This window comes from Anabrus simplex, chromosome 3, assembly GCF_040414725.1.
Source record: "Anabrus simplex isolate iqAnaSimp1 chromosome 3, ASM4041472v1, whole genome shotgun sequence".
Taxonomy (NCBI): Eukaryota; Metazoa; Arthropoda; class Insecta; order Orthoptera; family Tettigoniidae; genus Anabrus; species Anabrus simplex.
Window position 1 is genome coordinate 106,627,461 of NC_090267.1, and position 22,561 is coordinate 106,650,021.

The following is a 22,561-nucleotide window of genomic DNA, read 5'->3' on the forward strand; positions in this document are numbered from 1 at the left end:
CGGAAACATGAATAACAACAATAATAATAATAATAATAATAATAATAATAATAATAATAATAATAATGTTATTTCCCTTATGTCCTACTAACTACTATTACATTTTTGGAAATGCCGAGGTGCTGGAAATTAGTCATGCACAAGTTCTTTTATGCGCCAGTAAATCTACCGACACGAGACTGGTGTATTTGAGCCCCTTTAAATATTACTGGACTAAGCCTGAATCGAACCTCCCAAGTTGGGGTCAGAAGGTCAGCGCCTCAACCACCTGAGCCACTCAGCCTAGCTATGGAAACATTATTATAACATAAACTGGAAATAAAATTTACAATAAACAATATGAAATTTACAGTGATCTATTAAGAGTTACATCTGTTGATTCAAAATAGTTTTCTCATTCACATGAACCACATATATTTTCTAGACCTGATTCATTGTCCCTTGATAAGTATAAATTTGGTGTACATCTGTCTTAAAATGTCTCCCTTCAATTCTTACAAAAGAGCTCTGCATCTGCGGTGCACTCTAACTGGTGACTGTTTTTTTCTGAACACTTTTTCAGCGACATGACATAATTTCACACCATGAGCTGGATAAATAACACTATGTTCTACATTTTTCAAGGCTATAACGCCTTTCTGCCCATCAGAATACCGAGTATAAATAACCTTCAAACAGTCGCATCATTTAATTTTCTTTCCCACCTCATGGATGACATTTTCTGCCATGTACTGAACAACATTTTCAGAGGAATTGGTGAGTGACTCGTAATCTATAGCACAGTAATCATTAACAGTAGATATGCTTTCTTGAGAAGGAATTACAATAGATCAGAGAAGCACGTCACTTACTAAAGGTTTACAATTTGCAGTGGTCGATGGGTCAACCTGACCCAGTAAACACTTCCTGTTTGCCGATTTGTATTGCTCTGCATTGGGATTATTTGCCTTTGGTGTTGGCACCATACACAACCATTAACTCGGCTCAAGGGAGATAGGGTCAACTTGCCTATTCCTCTACATGAGTAATTCGTGTCTGGCGCGTCCACGTCGCGGGGGTGGGCACCTTACACTTCAGTAGGCCGGAGTGATAGGATGGCTGAGTTCAGTCAGGAACCCAGTCCCGTGGGGTATAACACGGAACCCATGCCCAGGGATACGGGTGAAGACCTCAACGGCAGTGAAGGCGGAAGTGAAAATCACTGGTACGGTGGATCAGGCAGAAGAGGCAATACCTGATCCCTGAGAACTGACTCAGGGCCTGCTGCCTTAGAGGTTGATAGGGGACTATTAAAGGCTACGGGAGATATCCCTGACAGAAAAACCTGCGGAAGTGATAGGCCAAATAGCAATTGGTACGAGTTCCAACCAATAGCAGTTCCAGCATTTGACACTGTGGCACTGTGTGGTACATTAGCAATCTCAGTAGTTGCAAGCCGGAAGCAGGCAGTGTCCAAGATTGAGTGTCAGAACCGAAGAGACACCCTGAACATAATGATGCCATGCCAAGCCAAGCAACAATAGATCAGAAGTAGTTTCCTAATATAATAAAGTAAAGCACATTCAATTCAAAAGCACTCAAAAGGACGGCAAAATCCCTTCTACAGTTTATATTTCCTTGTTACTTGGTTATTGGCAAATGTAGAAAGTTTCTATAAGTCTTGGACTCCATAATTTACCATTAGGCCTACTCGAGTTTTAAGGTTGGTTGTACTCAAAAATAAGGTTTTGAGTGCAAGAATGGATTCTCAAAAGTTCTTGAATTCATTGTATTTGATTCTGCTCATCATTAATCACAAGCCATGAATTGGAAAAAAAAAAAATCATCAAAGCTCGACAAATTTTGGTTTATTTGTGACCTTGAGCTCAGTTGCGAATGACAGTCGCTACACAGGCCAGTACAGCTGGGAAATGTTACAAACTTTTTAAGTGTAAAGCAGCACATATACAATGACTGTGGTTTTCATAAGGACATTTTAATGTAAGAAAAACTTGCCTTATATTCAGGGCATTATGGTGAATTAACTACCGAGCATGAATTTAGGAAAAAGAGTAATACACCGGTGTATATTTAGTATGTTTGCCCAGAGTTTAAACAACAAGCTATAGAAATTCAAGCAAATTTAAGCAAAGCTTGGTGGCTGCCAACACATCTTTTACCATCAGAATCTTAAAATCCATCATTTCCCAGCCAAATAAACCAAAATGCAAATTTCATAAGCATCAATGTTAAGGAGCAACTACCTGGAACACACATGAATCTGTGAGAAATACCAAATTATTTTTTCATGTTTGCAACAGCATGCTCCACTGGTGGTACACATGTCACTCTCAGACATTTCAGAGATTGTCATTTAATGCTGAGGGAACATCTTTACATACCGATTCACATCTCTCTACCTTCTCAGCAGATCTAGGAATTCAATTCTTGTCATATAGTTCCAGAAAACGTCGCAGTGTATGGCATTACAAGATATTAGAATCATTCCGTATTGACGGTTTTCACTTTACAAACAAAAAAATTAAATGTATCCTCCTAATTCAATACAAAACATAATTCCATCATTAGATGGAGCAATAAAATTCAAACATGTTTCAACTCGTTTTGAAACTCCATAATTTACCATTAGGCCTACTCGAGTTTTAAGGTTGGTTGTACTCAAAAATAAGGTTTTGAAGGCAAGAATGGATTCTCAAAAGTTCTTGAATGCATTTTATTCGATTCTGCAATGGCTCAAACGAGTCAAAACGTCTTTGAAATTTACTGCTCCATCTAATGATGGAATTATGTTTCGTATCGAATTAGGAGGATACATTTAATTTTTTTCCTTTGTGAAGTGTATGGTATGGTTCTAGGTCGTATAGGTTGCATAAGCAGCAATAATGGGACGTATAATGAGAAATAACTCCTGACACTATGATGGGAAAGCTTGACAAGTGTTCAAATCTCTGCAGTATTACATACTGTGTTAATGATTACCAGATGAATGAATGTTCCAAAGTGAACTGGACTATCTCTGAGGTGGTCTTGATGAGAAAAAGAGGAAGATAGCATTTGTAACACTGGTGGCACATGCCCGACTTTCCTGTGGGCCGTCATGCTCCACAGGTAGGTATAAAAAAATTGGAGGAAAAATACTGAAAACTGTCAGTGCTGTTAAAATGATGTACCATTCAAATGTCTGCCAAAACTATAGAGAAGAAGGAAGAATTCCATGTAAGGCAGGGAGGTGGAAAAGTAATATTGTACTCTATCACCAGTGTGTTAACAGAATGTGTAGCTATGAGCAGGTAAGCTAAATATTAATAATGGTGAAGTCTTTTGAAGCAAAAATCTACGATAGCAATGACATTCATATACTGTATTTATTAGATTACTAGCTGATGTATCTGTGCTTCGCAATGGAATTCTACATTGTATACAGAATTCTAGGTTTGGTACCGTACACGTTGTGAGCAAGATTGTATGAAATTGCATAGCTCTTAGCGTTAAGCTAGAAACACGACGGGGAAGTCATCAAACATCTTTTCTCATATAAAGACTGAGTTAGAGAATTTTCACTGTAATGGTAGACCCGCTTGCATACCATCAGTCACAATCAGGTTGGGAGCTTTCATTATAATGGTAGACACTCACTCTCTACCTGCCTTTTTACATCCTCAGAAAGACCGTCTTAGTGGTTTTCCCATCTGGAATGAACATACGTCATTATAATGACGTTAGTAGGAATGGCACGATAAAAAGCAATGCTTTCATATGAAATACTCGATCAAATGGAAAACCACACATTTTCTCACTTTTAACGAACATGACTGCACTGCTGATCTAACAGTACAAAGTTCCAGAGCTGGAATGACCAAGGCGCAGACTGCCGTGGGCCGTGAACACTCTTCGTCCCTTTTCGATCGGGAGAGGGTCGAATAGTGGCAACTCCCAGGACAAAAACTATGCCCTTTTACTAATCTGTTTCCTAGGAGTACCGATGAGTCGGAAAGTATCAATTCACTACACTGACGGCGGAAAAATCTATCTGACTTGGAGGCAAATTTTTTACTCCAAGCCATAGGAAAAACTGCCTCTCCACTGCTAATTTGGAATAAAATGAATGTAGAATTTAACAAAAATAAAGAGGAAGAAGCTTTTCTTTAGTGAATTGTGCTGCTATAATTTGGAATAGCCTTAACTGTTATTCTAGAGCATGCTGTACTACTACTACTACTAAGTGAGGCAGGTATGCCCACTGCTCATTCAAAACAGAGCGTCAGAGTAGGGATCAAATAGCTAGAAAACTATGATGTACCACTGTGTGTTACGTACCAGCTGTATCAGAAAATGTATGAACCAGAGGAAAGGCATGCTAAAGAATAAAGTTTTCTAACTCCCTGGCTATTTCCCGCCAATATTCAGTCAGGCTGTTATACTCGGTACGCAGCAGTAATCCCATCTATCGGTTGAATGACAGCATAAGAGACAAAGAACATAACAGCAAACAATGGTCAATGTAATGTTATTGTTGATCAATGTTAAACGCTTTCAATATTGTAGGCCTTCACATTTCGTTTTCTTCCGACTCTGAAATACCACTCATATCATACTCGGTACGTTAAAACTGAATAAATAATAAATGACCAGAAATTGTATTCTCTATAACTTTTGTTATGCAGTACTTTTCGATAGGACCAATGACATAGGTATTTAAAAATTACATTTTAGGTGCCTTCCCCTAAACTACAATTTCATCCAGGGTAAATAAATTTGTTTATAGTTTAGACTGTAGTTTCTTATTCCCTGACACTATAAACCGATTTTCATTAAATTCTTGGTTACCTATTTTCTCATGGCTCGGCGTTGATATGGACGTAGCAACAAAAATACAAATTCATGAATATCTGTGTTGTCATAGCCAGTACGGTAAAAATATATGATATAAATTGTCAGAAATTTAATTTTATATAACTTTGGTTATATAGTATTCATCGATACAACCGCTAACATAAATATTTGAGAACTAAATTTTAGGCCTCCCACTAAAATACAATTTCACTAAGCGTTAATTAAATGATTTATAGCCTATATTGTAGTGGCTCATTCTCCGACTTCGCATACCAATTTTCAATGAGATAGGACCACTAATAATGCAAATATTTAAGAATTAAGTTTTAGGCCTTCTCCTAAACTACCATTTCACTCAATGTGAATAAAATTATTTATAGCCTAGATTGTAGAGACTTATTCCCCGACTTTGCATACTGATTTTCATTAAATTCTCTTTAGCCGTTTTCTAGTGATGCGTGTACATACATACATACATACATACATACATACATACATACATACATACATACATACATACATACATACATACATACATACATACATACATACATACATACATACAGGCATTACAGAAAAGTAAAAAGTGCATTTTCTTCTTACTGTGGACATGACCGATACAGAAATACCATTCTTTTCAAATTCTGAGCAATGTACAGACAAAACTCTTATTTTATATATATAGATAAGCAGACACTGATTGTTCGCCAAACCCCTAAGAATCCAAAACAAAAATTTAAAAAAATTGATATTTATTAATGAAGCACACAGAGCATAAGGAATATATTTTCTGCCATTTAATTGTTTCGTCAGTCATAGCCATAAGATGATTCAGATTCATAATCATGTATTTCTTTGTCACAGTCTTCTTCTGTGCCATAACGCACATTCAAGATCGAACACTTTTCAAATGCATGGCCGCCACTATTTCTCATAAAAAAAGACCAATACATACTCTTTGTTGTAGACAATGTGAGAATTTCAAAAGCTTCAGTTAGAAGAATTGTTAGCAGAGTTTGTGCAGCGACAGCATCCATGAGAAGATTACTTAGTATTTCCATCAGTAGAAGACTGTCAACAGATTATCCACGAGTGCTACAAAATATGCTTGTTTTATTGGTGTTTTAGGTGTGATAATATAGTACGCTCTCAAGAATTCAATCATCTGGAGGCAATACACCTGAAATATGCTGCAATGGGAACCAATACTTTTCCTATTAATATTCAAGTTATTAATGATCCTAACCTTCAAATCAGGGATGTAGTTATTAGATGGCCAGGTTCTGTTAACAGTATAATATTTAATAATTCCTGTATCAGAGCAAGGCTTGAGGTGGGGACAAGTTAAAAAGGGATCCTAATGTGATACTTTTTAAGAAGGTATCTTTCAACCCCACATTTTTATCCTGAAACAAGATCACAAAACCATTAAAATATAGGATACATCAGGACACAGAACAGCATGGAAAGGATGGATAGAGGTCTGTAAACGACTGTCTCCTGTTGTAAGGTGGGGATTGAAATTCAAATGTTGATACAAACTGTCTTTGTTGCCTTCAAGTGCCATGTTTTACAGCTGTATTCAAGAAAAACTGAATCAGAGCACGCTCAAGAACTGCTTGGTTCGCAATGTTCGTAACTCTCGCAAAAGTTAAAGTGTTATTTACACCTAACATTTTACAGGAGAAGATTGAAGAAATGGATAAATACCAGCTTGTGGCATTAATTTTCAGAACGTTTTCGTACTGTGTCAATAAACGGTGTTGTCATCTTTACCAACCATGTTAACGACACCAATTCTAAGCTGAGGGGCATTTTCTGAACCAAGGAAAAAGTACTTAAAGAAAAGGTCAGCTTTCAATTGTGTAAAAAAGGCACAACATTACATATATCGTTATAGAATGTGTCTCTCTTACAGCATTCAGTCTTCAAGCCTCTGTAAGTGAAAAAGTGCCTCCATCACTCTCTGCTTATCACTGGTGCTGCGGCTTCTTCTAATTCAATGCCTCTTACCCGGGAATCATTACTAAACAGTAACACTCTACTCGTCACTAGCACTTTCCAAGATGAAATGTTGCAAGGAAGATAGGCAACCATAGTTTTATTCAGTGAGAAGGCCAGATCATGGTGCTAGGATCAGTCCGACTCTTAAGGTTAGCATTATCACGACAGGCTCAGTGTGTCGTAATCTACGAATTCCGTTTCCGTATTGATATTGTACACAAATACAATGAGAAGAAGACTTCCACCTAATTAATACTTATTTTATTAAATTAAGGCTACAGGACCGGTTTTGACCTTTCTAGGTCATCTTCAGCTGGTCACACAATCACAAAAATGAAATGGCGTATGGCTTTTAGTGCCCGGAGTGTCCAAGGACAAGTTCGGCTCGCCAGATGCAGGTCTTTTGATTTGACATCCATAGGCGATCTGCGTGTCGTGATGAGGATGAAATGATGAAGAAGACATCACATACACCCAGCCCCCGTGCTAGCGAAATTAATCAATTATGGTTAAAATTCCCGACCCTGCCGGGAATCAAACCCAGGAGCCCTGTGACCAAAGGCCAGCAGGCTAATCATTTAGCCATGGAGCCAGACACACAATCACATATAAAATATCATGCAATCATAAAACATTACTAGATCTAACAAAGAATGTCATACAATAACATGTCAAATTATTCTCGTGATTGGGGGCAAACATCGAATTGGAAACTTGGTATTCACTGTCTTTTCATGAATAACATATATAAAAACCACATTCATAAAAGTTTGGATTGTTCATACGCATGAGTTTTTCTAACCCTTTCAAACCGTGTATGCACAATTGTGCGGGTTCATATTTTATTTATCTCTGAGCTTATTTGATGTTTTCTTGGTGCTAGACTGGACTGCAGTACTTGTGCGGGACACGTAACATGTACTTCAGTTGTTTTTATTTAGCATTTGACCACCAGGGGGCAGGAAGAAGAGTTTAAAAATACAGTTCATCGGCAAGATGACGGAGAGCAGTAATGCCTAAAATAAGTATTTATTTATTGCATTCATATTATTCTAGAAGCTCTACTGAATATCAGAATATAATCAATGAAGTGTGTAAATTGTTTAGCGAACGTAAATTGTGAACTTACAACATCGTACGTGATACCATGAGGTTTTGAATGTTAATACGCACAAGTGTGCGGGCTAGGTTTCCCTGCAGGCAATGCATGCAAGAGTGCTGGGTGCTGCCACCAAAAGACTGTGAAGGCAGAACTCGTATTCTACGTGAGAAATGTAATGTATAAGATTTCAATTGTTTAAAATGCATTGTTCCACACTGTAAAATAGAACATTTAATCATGTACATGTGTATATTCACATGTAATGAGCTGAATTTTCTTATTTTTAATTTTTTGTAAGTAGAGAATCAAGTCCTGACACGCACAATCGTGTGGGTTCTGTTTTTTAGCTGAAAGTTCTCATTTTGTAAAATAAACTGTAAAAACATGTATATGGGAGCATTTTAGTAAGTTTTTGACGTACAAACAAAAATTCATACCTCCAGTTTTCTTTCAGATCCGAGGACAGGGTGCTGCTGCCAAAAGGGCAGTAAAAGCAAAACTCGTCCTCAGTGTAGAAAATGTAATATTTACTTGTGTTTGAACAAAGATTTAATTCTTTTAAATTATTCCCCACTGTAAAATAGAACATATGTATATTCACATGCACTGAGGTAATTTTTCATTTTTGTAAGTAGTGAATTAAGTCCTGACACACACAATTGTGTGGGTGCTTTTTCTCAGATGTTAATTTTTATAACATAAACTAAAAATATATGTATTTAAGAGCATTTTAGTCAGCTTTTGATGCACAAACAAAAATTCACACTGCCAGTTTTCTTTCAGGTCTGAAAGGGCTAAAATTAGGTGCCGGCTTTGTAAAACATGTATGGTAACACAGAAAGAGCAAGTGCACTGATCACAATTTGATAGTCTTATGGAATATTGGGCTTGTGGGTTGCACTTCTTTGTTTCCTGCTTTCAGTTGTACACTGTGATGGAATCTTGTTGCCCAGTGTTAATTTGCCTTAATTTTTAAAACCAATTAGTTCTGTCCTTAAAGATAAAACGTGTTAAAATGCAATGGCCTGCCTTGTAGGTATACATTACACTTTAAAATGTGAGGTTCTCAAGTATGAGTTTTGTGTCCCCATATACATACGAAACATAAAACCACCTGTCAATGCTGAAAAGCAATATATGATATTGTGTTAACTCAGTTGAGATTTGAGTGGAAAATGTAAATTTCTAGAGCGTGCACACATATAATCCACGTGCTGTTTATGTTGGAAGGTAAATCGCAATGTCCTGTGTTGAATTATGCTATGTGGCATTTGACTGGAGTAGAGGCTCCTTCCCTTCGCACTTGTGTATGGATGTAACAATTATTTGTGAAAGATAAAAGTGGAAGGTGAGTAATTCTATTTTAGGAATGCCTATAAGGACGCTGCCACATTGGATCGATCGAGCGACTGCGATCAACCAACTAAGAAAACAAACCTACAGAGGGCAGTGGCATCAGTCACACAGAATCGATCGTCAGCGATCAACTACGAGCGATGAAGATCGACTGGTTTGTGAAAACAAACGTGTTCGTTTTTCAGTTGCAGTCATTCGATAATGGCGGATGTAACATTGTGCTCTGTTGGTGAAATCGAAACATTAATTTGCCTAGTGTATGGAAACAAAGTGTTGTATAATCCTAGACTCCCTGGATATAGTAATAGGGAGACCGTAAATTTCGTATGGCATTTTATAGCGTTGAGAATTGGGACGAAAACTGGTAAGTAATTATTATATTTATTATGATTATGTGTAGTGATAGCTTATATTAATTATTAATAAAATATATTATATGGAATAGATTGGCAAAGAAAGTTACACTAGGAGAAGTAGTAATTATCGTTCTTGTGACTTAATTGAAGAAACATTGGAAAACATAGCAGTGCTTTCCTAACCTCCATCTCGTAGGCCTACCTAATGAAATGAACAGTATTGTTCGTTTTAATGACAAATAAGTGTGTGCCATAAGTACTACAAGTATATTTTCTTTGTCACAATATTCTAATTCATTGTTTCAGGAAAAAGTTGTGTCAAAATATGGCAAATTCTGAGGGCAGGGTATCGAACTTGGAGAGATAACATCCCCCCTCCCCTCCCAGGTTCTGCTGTACAGAAAACAAGAAATGGGTCTACTTCACTGCCCTCAAGTTTCTGGAACCCTTCATTGCGGGAAGAAGGTACAATTCTGTAATATTTATTTTTTAAAGTAGGCCTACACTACAGACCAGTGTTCTAGTTGTGAAAGAGTGAGGGGAAAATTCAGTCTCTAGGCCATAAGTTCTACCCATCTGTTCATTAAGGTATCAGATAGGCTTATAACTGAAAGTAATATAATATAATCTAACCTAACAATCATCTTACTATAATAATTATTGAAACTAATAATTTCTTAAACAGAAGGCTTGTGTGCAGACTAAAATGTAGCTCCAATTTAGAAGAATTGCCTTAATATATTGTTCATTTTTTTTTTTCAGTTCTATAACAAACACACCTATAGAAGTGACACCTGGTGTAGGAGAGCCTTCTCACCAAGCTGAAATGGAGAAGGAGGAGGCAGAAATAATTGGTGTTGGATGGGTTTAAATCCTGCAGTTCAGTAATTATTGAAGGGACTTCAAGGTCCAGTCCAGTGAGTTCTGCTTCTACCAACAGCTCTGCTAACAGTTAAAAATAGAAAGAAATAGAAATGTGAAAGTGACAGTGATGTGTTAAGTAAATATTTTGAAAAGATACTGAAAACTCAAAAGAAAACATAATCAATGTTATTTTTAGTGTCTTCGTGATGGCATGGATTGAGTGATCGGGTTTTAATAGTTAAAATTCAGGAACTATTGTAGATCAAGAAAGAATCTAATAAAATTTATTTCCTTGAGAAATGTTCCACTTTTTAAATTTAATGTTTTCCTTCTACTTATCTATCAATATTTATTGGAATCCTCAGTGAGTTATGTGTATTTGCACCTAATGGGAAAGTAATCTTAACTCCAATTTTTATTAATTATTAGCATTATTAGAACTTAATTTGTGTATTTTATGTGGTAGAACATGTATGGTTTAAAAAAAAAAAAGGAGTAGCCTATTTTGAAATACTGGTAGTAGGTCCTCTCTATGTGTATGTAGTAAGCAGTTGTACAGCACAGGAGGTCTGAAACCAGACTGGTGTATTGATAGTTTTGTCCAAGAGCTGACTTCCTTCTCACGGTATACTGTTGATCGCAAATGCAAGCCCATTGCACTAGGTTTGTACAGCACAGGTGGTCTGAAACCAGACCGGTGTATAGATATGAGTACTTTTGTCCAGGAGCTGACTGCCTTCTTACAGATTACTGTTGATTGCATATGCAAGCTCATTGCATTAGGTTTACTGCACCCATATTCAATGTTGCTTACTATAATGCCATCCTGGGAGAATCCTAAATAACTATTTGAAATTATCTACCTGTTCCAGTTTTGTATTCCCAACCTGACATTCAGTTCCCTTTTAGGTGTCTTCCCTACTGAAATCACTTTAGTCCTCAAAAGACAATAATATTATTATTATTATTATTATTATTATTAGAAAAGCGCACGAATGTGCGTTACATAGATTATTAATTTTCATGTCATATTCATTGCATCTTTTTTTAAAGTTGCTAGATATTCGATTGCACGGTTTCAGTAGACCAAGTCGTTCGCATCGGACGAACTTCTTACTACAGTTATACCTAACTGAATCCCTCCCTGCCACCTTGTACCTTTGTAACGTAGCCTTTATCTCCTCATCCCAAGTACTCTCCTGCCATTGATACCTGTTTGCACCAGCAATCATTCTCACTACTTTCATGTCTTACTTATAACTTATTAATAACACATAGGCCTACTGAGGGCATCAAAGTAGACCCATTCCTTTATTTCTTGTGCTGTAGGTCAACGTAAACAATGAAAAACAAAGGTGGAAAATTCATTTGTAACTGTTTTGACAGGTGTTTCTACTAAAGTTTTGTAGATTTTAATCTACAAAATAAAAATCTGCATTTTGTGTGATGTGATATTCAGGGGATGTGATGGCAGAAAATATACATATTTATAAAAAATATATTCATAGCACAGTTACATGCTTGTAATAAAAGGTTGAGTAGATTAATTACCCTGTAAGTTAATCCGAGATCTTACAAGAGCCAAGCACCCTACTCTGTCAAACATTATTTTATATAATCAGTATTTAAAAATCATTTTAACACACAATGTAAGATATAGCAAAATGAAATCATTTACCACCTGAGCAACAGCCCTAACTAACATTCTACTGTAAACAGCCATGGTACTTAGTTGTTAGAAAGGCATACTATTCACTTCTAAAAATAGAAGGCAAGGTGCTTGTTATTAGCATCTAGTATTGTTTGCAGTGTTTGGTCCTCATTTTTGGTGAAATTGAAGGCAAAGTTTTCATTTTCCTTCAACTGATTCATAAGGGAAGTATTTCAGGATAGATAGATAGATAGATAAGCTTGGTAGTGTTCACATCAGTAAAGATGCTTATGAAAAATATACAGAAAGGCAAAGTCAACATTGAGGTAAGAGAGTCCTACCAGACATTTGTGGAAAAAGTTGTAACTCTGTACCAAGAGTTTACCAGTAACTTGGATTGAAGTGCAGGATTTAGATTAATAGGTTTATTATTGCCAAGTGAGCAATTAGATCAGCTTGCCCGTGCAAAGTTTGGGGAGACAGTACTTTATGCATAGTGATGAGGGTAATAAGACCTTGTGTGTAATTTACATGTAGTTGTGACAAGTATCAGTCTATTATACTGCAAACTTACTCATTAGAACAATGTTCCAGAAGCTTTTCCTGTAGTTATTAAGCTAGTGTACAGAGCACTAGCCTCACCTGAACTCCTCAAGAAATGTACACAAATGTGAATACACAGAACCTTAATGTGAACACAGCCATTTGGTAAAATTAGCTGCTTTTCAAAATGCTGTAGTCTTCAATGACATAAATTATGACAGGATTGTCATTCTTGCACAAAGTTTGGTTTTGGACCTGGATTCTTTGCACAAAAGACAGTACAGAAATTCAGCAACATGCTTGTCATGAAAGCAATATGCTACTATTCTGAACATGGCACAATAACAAAGAAGAAGAGACGCAAGAAGAGATTTACAGAGGATCATGAGGGAGAGAAACAGTGTAAGGAACTCCATTGCTTTTCCTTGTTTTTCTCACACAATATTCAGAACATATGTACATTTTCTTTCTTTCAAAATTATTTACAGGATTGTAATGAAACTTGACACACTATTTCTACATTAGGTATAATGTAAATTTTAACTGGAAGCATTTCTTGATATATTTATTATTTTGGTAGGTGGGGTCTCACCCAGTGGTATGAAACAAAATTAAAAAGCTGTTAATCTCCATCTAATAAACACCTCAAAATATCATCTGAAAAAGACAGTAATTATGTTCCAAGAACCAGCATCATTAAAAAAATAAGCATAAATGGCATTAGTCTTATATTTGAAGTACAATGAGCCACTGCTGTGAGGCTTTTATTGCAATTTTCACCCTGTCAAGAATTCTGGGTGTAGTGCTCTATGAATGGCATCACATAAAATAGGTACAAATCTGCTGATGTAATGTGAGCAATCCTAATTCTGTAAGATGCAGACATGTATGAGTCCCCAATGTCCAGAAACCTGTAGGCCTAAATAAATATATTTCCACTGTTAATTTGTAGTTGCTGATGTAATGTGAGCAATCCTAAATCTGTAAGATGCAGACATGTATGAGTCCCCAATGTCCAGAAACCTGTAGGCCTAAATAAATATATTTCCACTGTTAATTGTAGTATCTTCAAATTATGAATTCCAATTGATGTACATAAATGCCTCCATTGCTTTCAGCCCTTTTTTTAATCAATACTTTATTAGCAACTTGTAGAATGCAAAGAAATGTACCTGCCACAAATCTTTTATTTGATATCTTTTGTCACGGACATAGTTGTTCCGGAGGTGAACATCGCTTCTGACTTTAAACCTTAAAAAATCGTTGTGAATATTGAATTTAACGATACTGTCAGCCTTTCCTCAAAACTTATACTTTTCCTGTAATTTGTTTGCCTGATGTTCATTAGTGACTTCATTTTTTCCACTTATTCCTTATAATTATTGATGGGCATTTGGTACTAGCTCCTGAATTTTTCTTCGTCATTCCAGAATAAAGGCACGCGTTGGTGGAATTCTCCATGGCTATTTGCCTTGTCCACTGCAATTGTCTGGTTCTTTCCTTTCTCCTAATATGCTCATACGTTAGAATTATATCTTCACACGAATTATCGCGTTCACAAAACATTCTTTTCCGCTCGTTAATATGAATACGTCCTATAGTCTGTACGGTACTGGGCGGGAGTATCAGCTGTTTCTGCGCAGTCGATCTTTCTCAATCGATGACCAGTGTGACAAGGTAAATGAATTTAGTCGTTAGTGCTCGATGGCAGTTGGTTGCTCTTGATTGTTCGATGCTCTGTGTGAAAGCGGGCTAAGTCGTGTGGAATGAATGTGTATACAAGTACTTACTGCTGTTGTTGATTTGACGTTGTGTGTAGCTTGGGAGCACGTTGTGCACTGTTCCGTGTTCATCTTGGGCTAATGTTAGTTGCTGCGAGGGGGAGGTGCAACCCACAAGCCCTATAATCCATAAGACTAACAAATTGTGATCAATGCACTTGCTCTTACTGTGTTACCATACATGTTTTACAAAGACAGCACATAATTTTAGAAAAACTCATGCCTATGAACAATCAATCCAAACTTTTATAAATATGTTTTTTATGTTATCCATGAAAAGACAGTGAATTCCAAGTTTCAAATTCGACGATTGCCCCAATAATGAGAATAATTTGACATGTTATCGTCGTATAACATTCTTTGTTAGATCTAGTAATATTTTGTAATTGCATGATATGTTATATATGATTGTGTGACAGCTGAAGATGACCTAGAAAGGTCAAAACCGGTCCTGTAGCTTTAATGTAATAAAATAAGTATTGATTAGGTGGACGTCTTTTTCTCATTGTATTTAGGCTCAGTGTGACCAAGGGTGATCATTCTTGCATCTTCTCTATGACTTCAAAAAACTCATTCTACTATCAACTCTCGCTATAGCCTTATTATCTTTGATTAAATATAATAACCTCATCTTGAACTCATAATCCCCCAGAATGGTCAACTCTTTTTTCTGGGTATGCTGTCTTAAAAGATGTCTGAGTCTATGTAACTCCACTCACATGCATTTTTCAATTACATGGCATGCACTAAAAACATGATTCTGATGGCCTCTTTGAGGTCAAAAACTGCACTGAGTAGCATCCATTTATTCTCAGTCAATTGACTGCACCTTTCCTTTGAAAAGCTAACAAACAGCTTGCCTGTTCAACTGATCAAAGAAATTCCATGACAACTGTTGCTAATATTTCTGTTTCCTTGCTTCTAGATTGGTCCAATTACTGCATTTGACTAACGAGAAGGTGCCTTGCTGCAATTCCCTGCTTATCCTATTACTCTTTATTATTATTACTCTATTTTTATTATTATTATTATTATTATTATTATTATTATTATTATTATTATTATTATTATTATTATTATTATTATTATTATTATCATCATCATCATCCAATCACACCAGTTTCTTTATGACACAGCAGCTTATTCATCATTCGCTTAAAATCTCCTGATACAGTCAATTCCAGCTATTCTACAGACTCAAATATTTGGTTCATCATTGCTGAAGTTCACTATAACCACAATAATCTTTTATGCAGAATTAACTAAATAAAGGAGAAAAAAAAATTATCTTAAAAATATTATACAAACAAGAAGATGATGAGTGAAGCGCTCGAGACCAGAGACAAAACAATATCAGACCTCAAGGAACAGCTCAAAACTAAGACCGATGCTCTCAAGCAATATCAAGCGGCGGCAATCACTGCGTGTGTTTGGGGTGTGGGAATCGAGTGGCGAGAACATGGACAAAATTGTCATCGAGCTAGCTGACAATAATGGAGTACATTTAATGCACGAGGACACAGACAGAAGTCACAGGGTAGGCAAGATGAGTATAGATAAGCCGCATTTGATAATAGTGAAGTTTGTGTCGAACCGTAAACGGAATGAACTATTGAAATCTAAAAAGAAACTGAAAGGAACGGGCAAAACAATCAGAGAAAACCTCACGTCAATCAGAATGAAACTGTCGCAAGAAGCGATCAGTAGATTTTCTGTGTCCAACTGTTGGACAATAGATGGTACAATTATTGTGAACACAATGGTTTGAAATGTTGTGTGTCAAGCTGAGCGGAATTGGACAGTATTAAATAAACCGACAGACCGAAACTAACATGGCATAACTAAGGTTAAGTTATGAGTAGGTTCCCACCTTCCAATACTTATCAATTTCTATATAATGGGTTTATTAATTACATAATATAAACCATATAATCTCTAGTACATGTTTCGTTCCGATTATGGAACATCTTCAGCTAAAATTTGACAAAATGGCAAGACAATTAAAATACATCATATCATCATAACATCAATGTATTTTAATTGTCTTGCCATTTTGTCAAATTTTAGCTGAAGATGTTCCATAATCGGAACGAAACATGTACTAGAGATTATATGGTTTATATTATGTAATTAATAAACCCATTATATAGAAATTGATAAGTATTGGAAGGTGGGAACCTACTCATAACTTAACCTTAGTTGTGCTGAGCCAATACGGAATAAATATGAGATTTATAAGCTGCACTAACATGGCATTACACATTTTACAGTTTTAACGAACTTAGACACTAGACTTTAATTACTATTCCAAGTATTACTTTTAGATTATACCTTCATTAGGTTTACATATAACTAGGCAAGATAGTGTACAGGTTGGCAACTCAAAATGAGAGTGCTGCACATGCGTCTATTTTCGGCAAGGTTACTGGTGGCCCAGCGGAATCTCTGCTCCCATACCAACCCACCCCCCTAATACTAATCCCCTTACAAAAAGTTTTAACAACTTCCCAAATTCCTTAGCGGTAGTACATGCTAACTTTTAAAGTCTAATTCTTAACTTCCACGAACTCCGTAATATAATTGCTAATGTCAACCCTCACATCGTCATGAACAGGGAAACCTGGATGAAACCTTGGTTGTCAGATTCTCTCGCCCACCTCGAAAATTATACTTTGATCAAAAATGATTGTACAGGTAAAGCCTGCAGCGGAGTAGCTATGTATATTAGGAACGACATAAAATATAAAATAATCTACAAAACAATTAGTTCACGTTCATAGAAATTGAGGCTTTAGGTCAAAATTGCTTACTGAGCATAGTGTATCGCCCACCAAAGATTGGATACATCACCGACCTTGAGGACATCCTACTAGACCTCTTACCCAGGTATGAGCATGTTTTATTACTAGGTGACGTCAATACTGACATCCTTAATCACAAAATGACAGAGACTAAACAACTAATCAACATATTTAAATCTTGTAACATGACTATTTTGCCACTTAACGCAACACATCACACAGTCACGTCACATACATTACGGGACTTGATTGTGACGAATAACCCTGACATGGTACTGACCCACGATCAAATGTCTGCTTGCGGACTATCCAATCACGACTTAATTTATTTAACTTATTCACTTAAATGCCGCAAGTACAGACCTAAATTAATTACATTCCAAGACCTAAAAAGTATAAATAATGAAGCCCTATTAGAAGACGCTCTTTGCATACCTTGGCATAATGTCCATATTTTAGATAATATAGGTGATAAAGTGGAGTTCTTAACCCCTTCAGTGGCGGGTTTTGGCAGACCTCCTGTGCCAGAAAGTGAGGTTTTTTGGAGGAAATTATTTATTTTTAGGAAGCAAGGAATGTACATAAAAATAAATACAAATTTATGATCCACGTTCTCAATACTTTAAAATCATGTGATGTTTAAAAAAAAACATTACAATGTGATGTTGCAAGGTACTAGTTTCGGTCCTATAAGGACCATCATCAGCCTAGCCTAGATACAATGTAAAAATCATATTCCTAAAACAGAGTAGCGTGGAAAGATGAAAGACGGAATGAAAGGATGGGAAAGTGGTGGAAAGATATACATACATAAGATGTTGTTACATGAATTGTAGTGAGTGTGACAAAGCTATGTTAAAAAGTGACAAATAAAATCTTATGTAAATGTCTTGTTAAAATTAATCATAAGATAAAAAGAAGGCACTGGTTGACAATTATTTTTATGTTGCACATTGAAAAATCGAATAAAGTCTGAAGTAAACGAAGTCCAGTGTTTCTGATAAGTTCTAGAATTCAACATAAGCGCAGAGGGAATAATTAGTCCAGTAAGTCCAGAAAAAGGTTAATGTTGACAAAGTTGTTGGACATATCTCGTGGAAAAATGAAATCTTGCCGTATTCTAACAGAATGTTAGTTGCACTCAAATTGGCAAGCTTGTTTCACATTGCGTATGGTTCTTTTGGTTCCTATCGAATTTGGACTGCCTGATTAGAATCTGAAATTCCCTATGGGAATCAATATCTATGTCATAATTATTCCCTCTGCGCTTATGTTGAATTCTAGAACTTATCAGAAACACTGGACTTCGTGTACTTCAGACTTTATTCGATTTTTCAATGTGCAACATAAAAATAACTGTCAACCAGTGCCTTCTTTTTATCTTATGATTAATTTTAACGAGACATTTATATAGGATTTTATTTGTCACTTTTTAACATAGCTTTGTCACACTCACTAATTTTCATTTAACAACATCTTATGTATGTATATCTTTCCACCACTTTCCCATCCTTTCATTCCGTCTTTCATCTTTCCACGCTACTCTGTTTTAGTAATATAATTTTTACATTGTATCTAGGCTAGGCTGATGATCCTTATCGGACCGAAACTAGTACCTGGCAACATCACATTGTAATGTTTTTTTAAACATCACATGATTGTATAGTATTGAGAAGGTGGATCATAAATTTGTATTTTTTTTTGTATAGTCTTTACTCAATACGGAATCAACTATGAAATTTATAACTTTGACTGAAGCAAGGAATGAGTAACAATTATTAAGGGAACACATTCATATATTAGGCCTATTCAAGGTTAATAAAATCTTACTTTACACTATAATTAAACTTTTTTTACTGTAGGCCTATGATATGGTTTCATAAAAAAATCGGTGTTTTGAGAATACTGTCCTGTGAGCAATACATTTTTATTTCAGGTTTTTGTATTATTCGCATCAACACTAATGCAACACATTTCTAAATTTCGTAAGAGTTTTTTTTAAACTGTGCCCTTGCATGCAGAGATTTATTTACAAGTTTTTCCATGTAGGTAAAGTTTATGTATTTTATGATATTCTAATAGAGTAGCTTTTTGTGGAAAAATGTTTCAATAGTTCTGGAGTCATTGTTTAAACCTAAGAGTCATTGTTTACGAACATAACCATTCTTCGAGATTCAGATCTGGCTGATGATGCTCAGTAACAGAGTGAAACATGTCCCACGAATAATTTGTCAATTAATGAAAATATCTTAAATGCGACAACATCATAATGTATTGAACAGGTGGATTACAATAAAAACTTTGTTATTGCAAATAACACATTTCAATACGGATTAAACATGAGATTAGTCACTTGCAGTTCAAAACAGTCAATCGCACTCACCTCTGGTAAGTATTCAACCCTCACACCAGGATTTCCCGTAAATTGAATTATATTAGGTCGCACACTATCTCCAGGTTTACACTTTTTCCACACGAATGTATATTCAACATCTACCATCACCTTAGTTTCTGATGTAATATCTTCTTCACTTTCCCTAGAATTACTAAGGTCATCAACTGAAGAATCAATAGAATCATTATCAATACTATCAGAAATACTAATGTCACTAGAGATTCATCTTTGATGTAATTCATTATTTTGTTTTCAAACTTCTCTTCCGTTTCGCGCTCGCCATTTCTGTTTACCTCGTCAGCTGGCCAGAAATTGTATATGTAAAGTAGAGAAGATAAGGCATATTTTAGGCCAGTGACTTCATGAATACAGCTGGAAATCCTCCCGTTATCTGTTGAGAACGCTGGAAAACATTTTCCAAAGGGATTACGGTACCTGAGAAATTATTGGGCGATCGTGAAATGAACATTGCAGCTAAACGAGAATTTCTTGGGCAGTGATGTTATGGGCAGGCGTGCGCCACCCGAGAATTTCTCGGGCATGCCACTGAAGATGTTAAACACATAACTGCTAGCTCTTCTCAATAAACACCCGCCAAAACGCAATGCTTGCGTAACACGCCCTGCGGCTCCATGGATGACTCAGGAAATACGAGACTTAATGACAGAGAGAGACAAAGCTTTCAGAAAATTTAAAACTAGCCAAGTACCAAACGATTTTGACCTGTACAAGATCCTTCGTAACAGGACCACACAGGCCATAAGGAATGCTAAAATAACACACTCGCAGAACATTTTGATAACCCAGAACGCGACAACAATCTGGAAAACCGTTAAAAAAATGGGCATAGGTGGAAATAAATGGAAATAAAATACATATTGCTTACATTAAACTACCACTGGATGATTTAAACCAATACTTTACTACAAGACCCGTTAACATTAACGAGACAACAAAAGAACAGACAATTAACAAAATTCTAAACGATGCACAGTGGGTCAAAATCGAAATCTAAGAGGACAAAATTATTTTTTTCATAATTAAAAAATCATTTTTTTTTACTTCTACAGCATTCTCATATAATTGCCGCGCACTATTCTGGGATATAAACGCATCTTAGTGCATATCTGTCACCACTGTTCGAGCTGGAATCTTATTTTATCCTCTGCGCTGTGCGTTCGTATCTCGCAGTCTGAATTGGAGAGTGAATGTAAGTGGCTGTGGTTTGGTTGTCCTTGAGGTTAGTGTGATGCTTTAAGATGGAACGTGCAGCTGAAGGTATTATCTTTTACATTTGTAATGGGTTTCAGTTATTAATGGGCGTAATTGTTACGTAATTTTAGCTATATTTTCATCATGTAATATTTATCTATTATTTTTAAAATTATATTTTCACTTAGAGTTTTAGTATGTCGCGTCACTCTGCGTCACTGTCTACTTAATGTTAAAATGTAGATAAAGTCTTGTAGTTTACGCCTGTTATAAGAATTTTTGCATATTTTTGCAACTTACTTAGTTATTTTACGTTTTAGAAGATGCAGCGCAACCAGTTCTCACACGTTTACAACTGTTAGAAGCACTGGGTTCGAAGATTGTGTCAAAAGTGGAACTTTGACTTTATCAAAAGTAAATCAGGGATAGACAATTGTTCTGGAGAGATAACTGAATGCCTACAAGGAGATTTAAAGGATTTTGTTGATAATTTTACCAGGCGGTGGAAGCAGGTTCATAGAAGTAAAGCAAAATTCATTTCAAAATATTCTGATTGGTTAAAAGAGAAGATAACATTTTCTAAAATTGTATATGATTCTAAATTAACAGAACATTTATATCCTCCTACTCCATCCGCATCGAAAGTCGGAAGGCCTAGAAAGCTTTTTCATGAAAGTAGTGAAAAATCAAAGAGACGAAAAATTCAACCACTACTCTCTGCACATTCAGAACAAGAACTAATTCATGCCACACAAGTATCATTGTACATGTCTGGAAAACGAGATGCTGCAAAAATTGTTAAAGAAACTCTTAAGTCTCCACATAGAGCTACTAAAATTAAAAAATCCTATATATCACCAGCTGTAAAATCTGTACCACTTACCGGTGAAGAGGCTCTATCATTCCTTGTAGATAACAATTACAGCAAAAGCCAATATATGAATATGCGACTTGAATGCAAAAATAGGAACTGTAATATTTTCCCACCTTACCACATCATTAGAGAAACAAAACAGAAATGCTATCTACCAAGTGAATCAATAACAATAACAGAAACATCAGCCACCATAACATTGCAATCACTGGGCGACCATACAATTGAGCGCCTTGCAGTGGTTCAAGAAGATGTTTTGAAACATTCTATTTCTAGCAATGATACAGTTCATATTATATTAAAATGGGGGTGTGATGGTTCAAGCGGACATAGTATAAGTAGAAATTTACAGATGATGACGGCAGTGACACTGATATTTTTGTAGTTTCAGTTGTTCTATTACAAATGTATTCTTTAAATGTAGAAAGCAACAACGAAAAGAAAATTTTATGGTAAAACCCACGAACTTCTTCGACACGATTTTGCAGACCTCTTAAATTATTGTTTGAAAAGGAGACTGTCGAACTGACTAGGCGAGAGGTTCAATTAGTTGAAACTGAAATAACGTCCCTCCAACAAAGCAAAATAGAAATTGATGATCAATATATACATATTAATCAACCTCTATTGCTGACCATGGTGGATGGAAAAGTCTGCAATCCTATAACAAGTTCATCAGCACAGAGGTGTTATGTATGCGGTGCTGGTCCCAGAGAAATGAATAACACACTCACAAAATCAGTTTGTCCTGAGGAGAGCTATAAATTTGGATTATCTACCCTCCATTGT

At 36.0% G+C, this 22,561-nt stretch overlaps 1 protein-coding gene across 1 annotated transcript in view; it reads right to left on the bottom strand.

The window, feature by feature from the left end:
- The window catches only part of Naa15-16 (N-alpha-acetyltransferase 15/16), a 657,214-nt gene that overhangs the window by 385,147 nt on the left and 249,506 nt on the right, over positions 1-22,561 (bottom strand). The window lies entirely within an intron of this gene.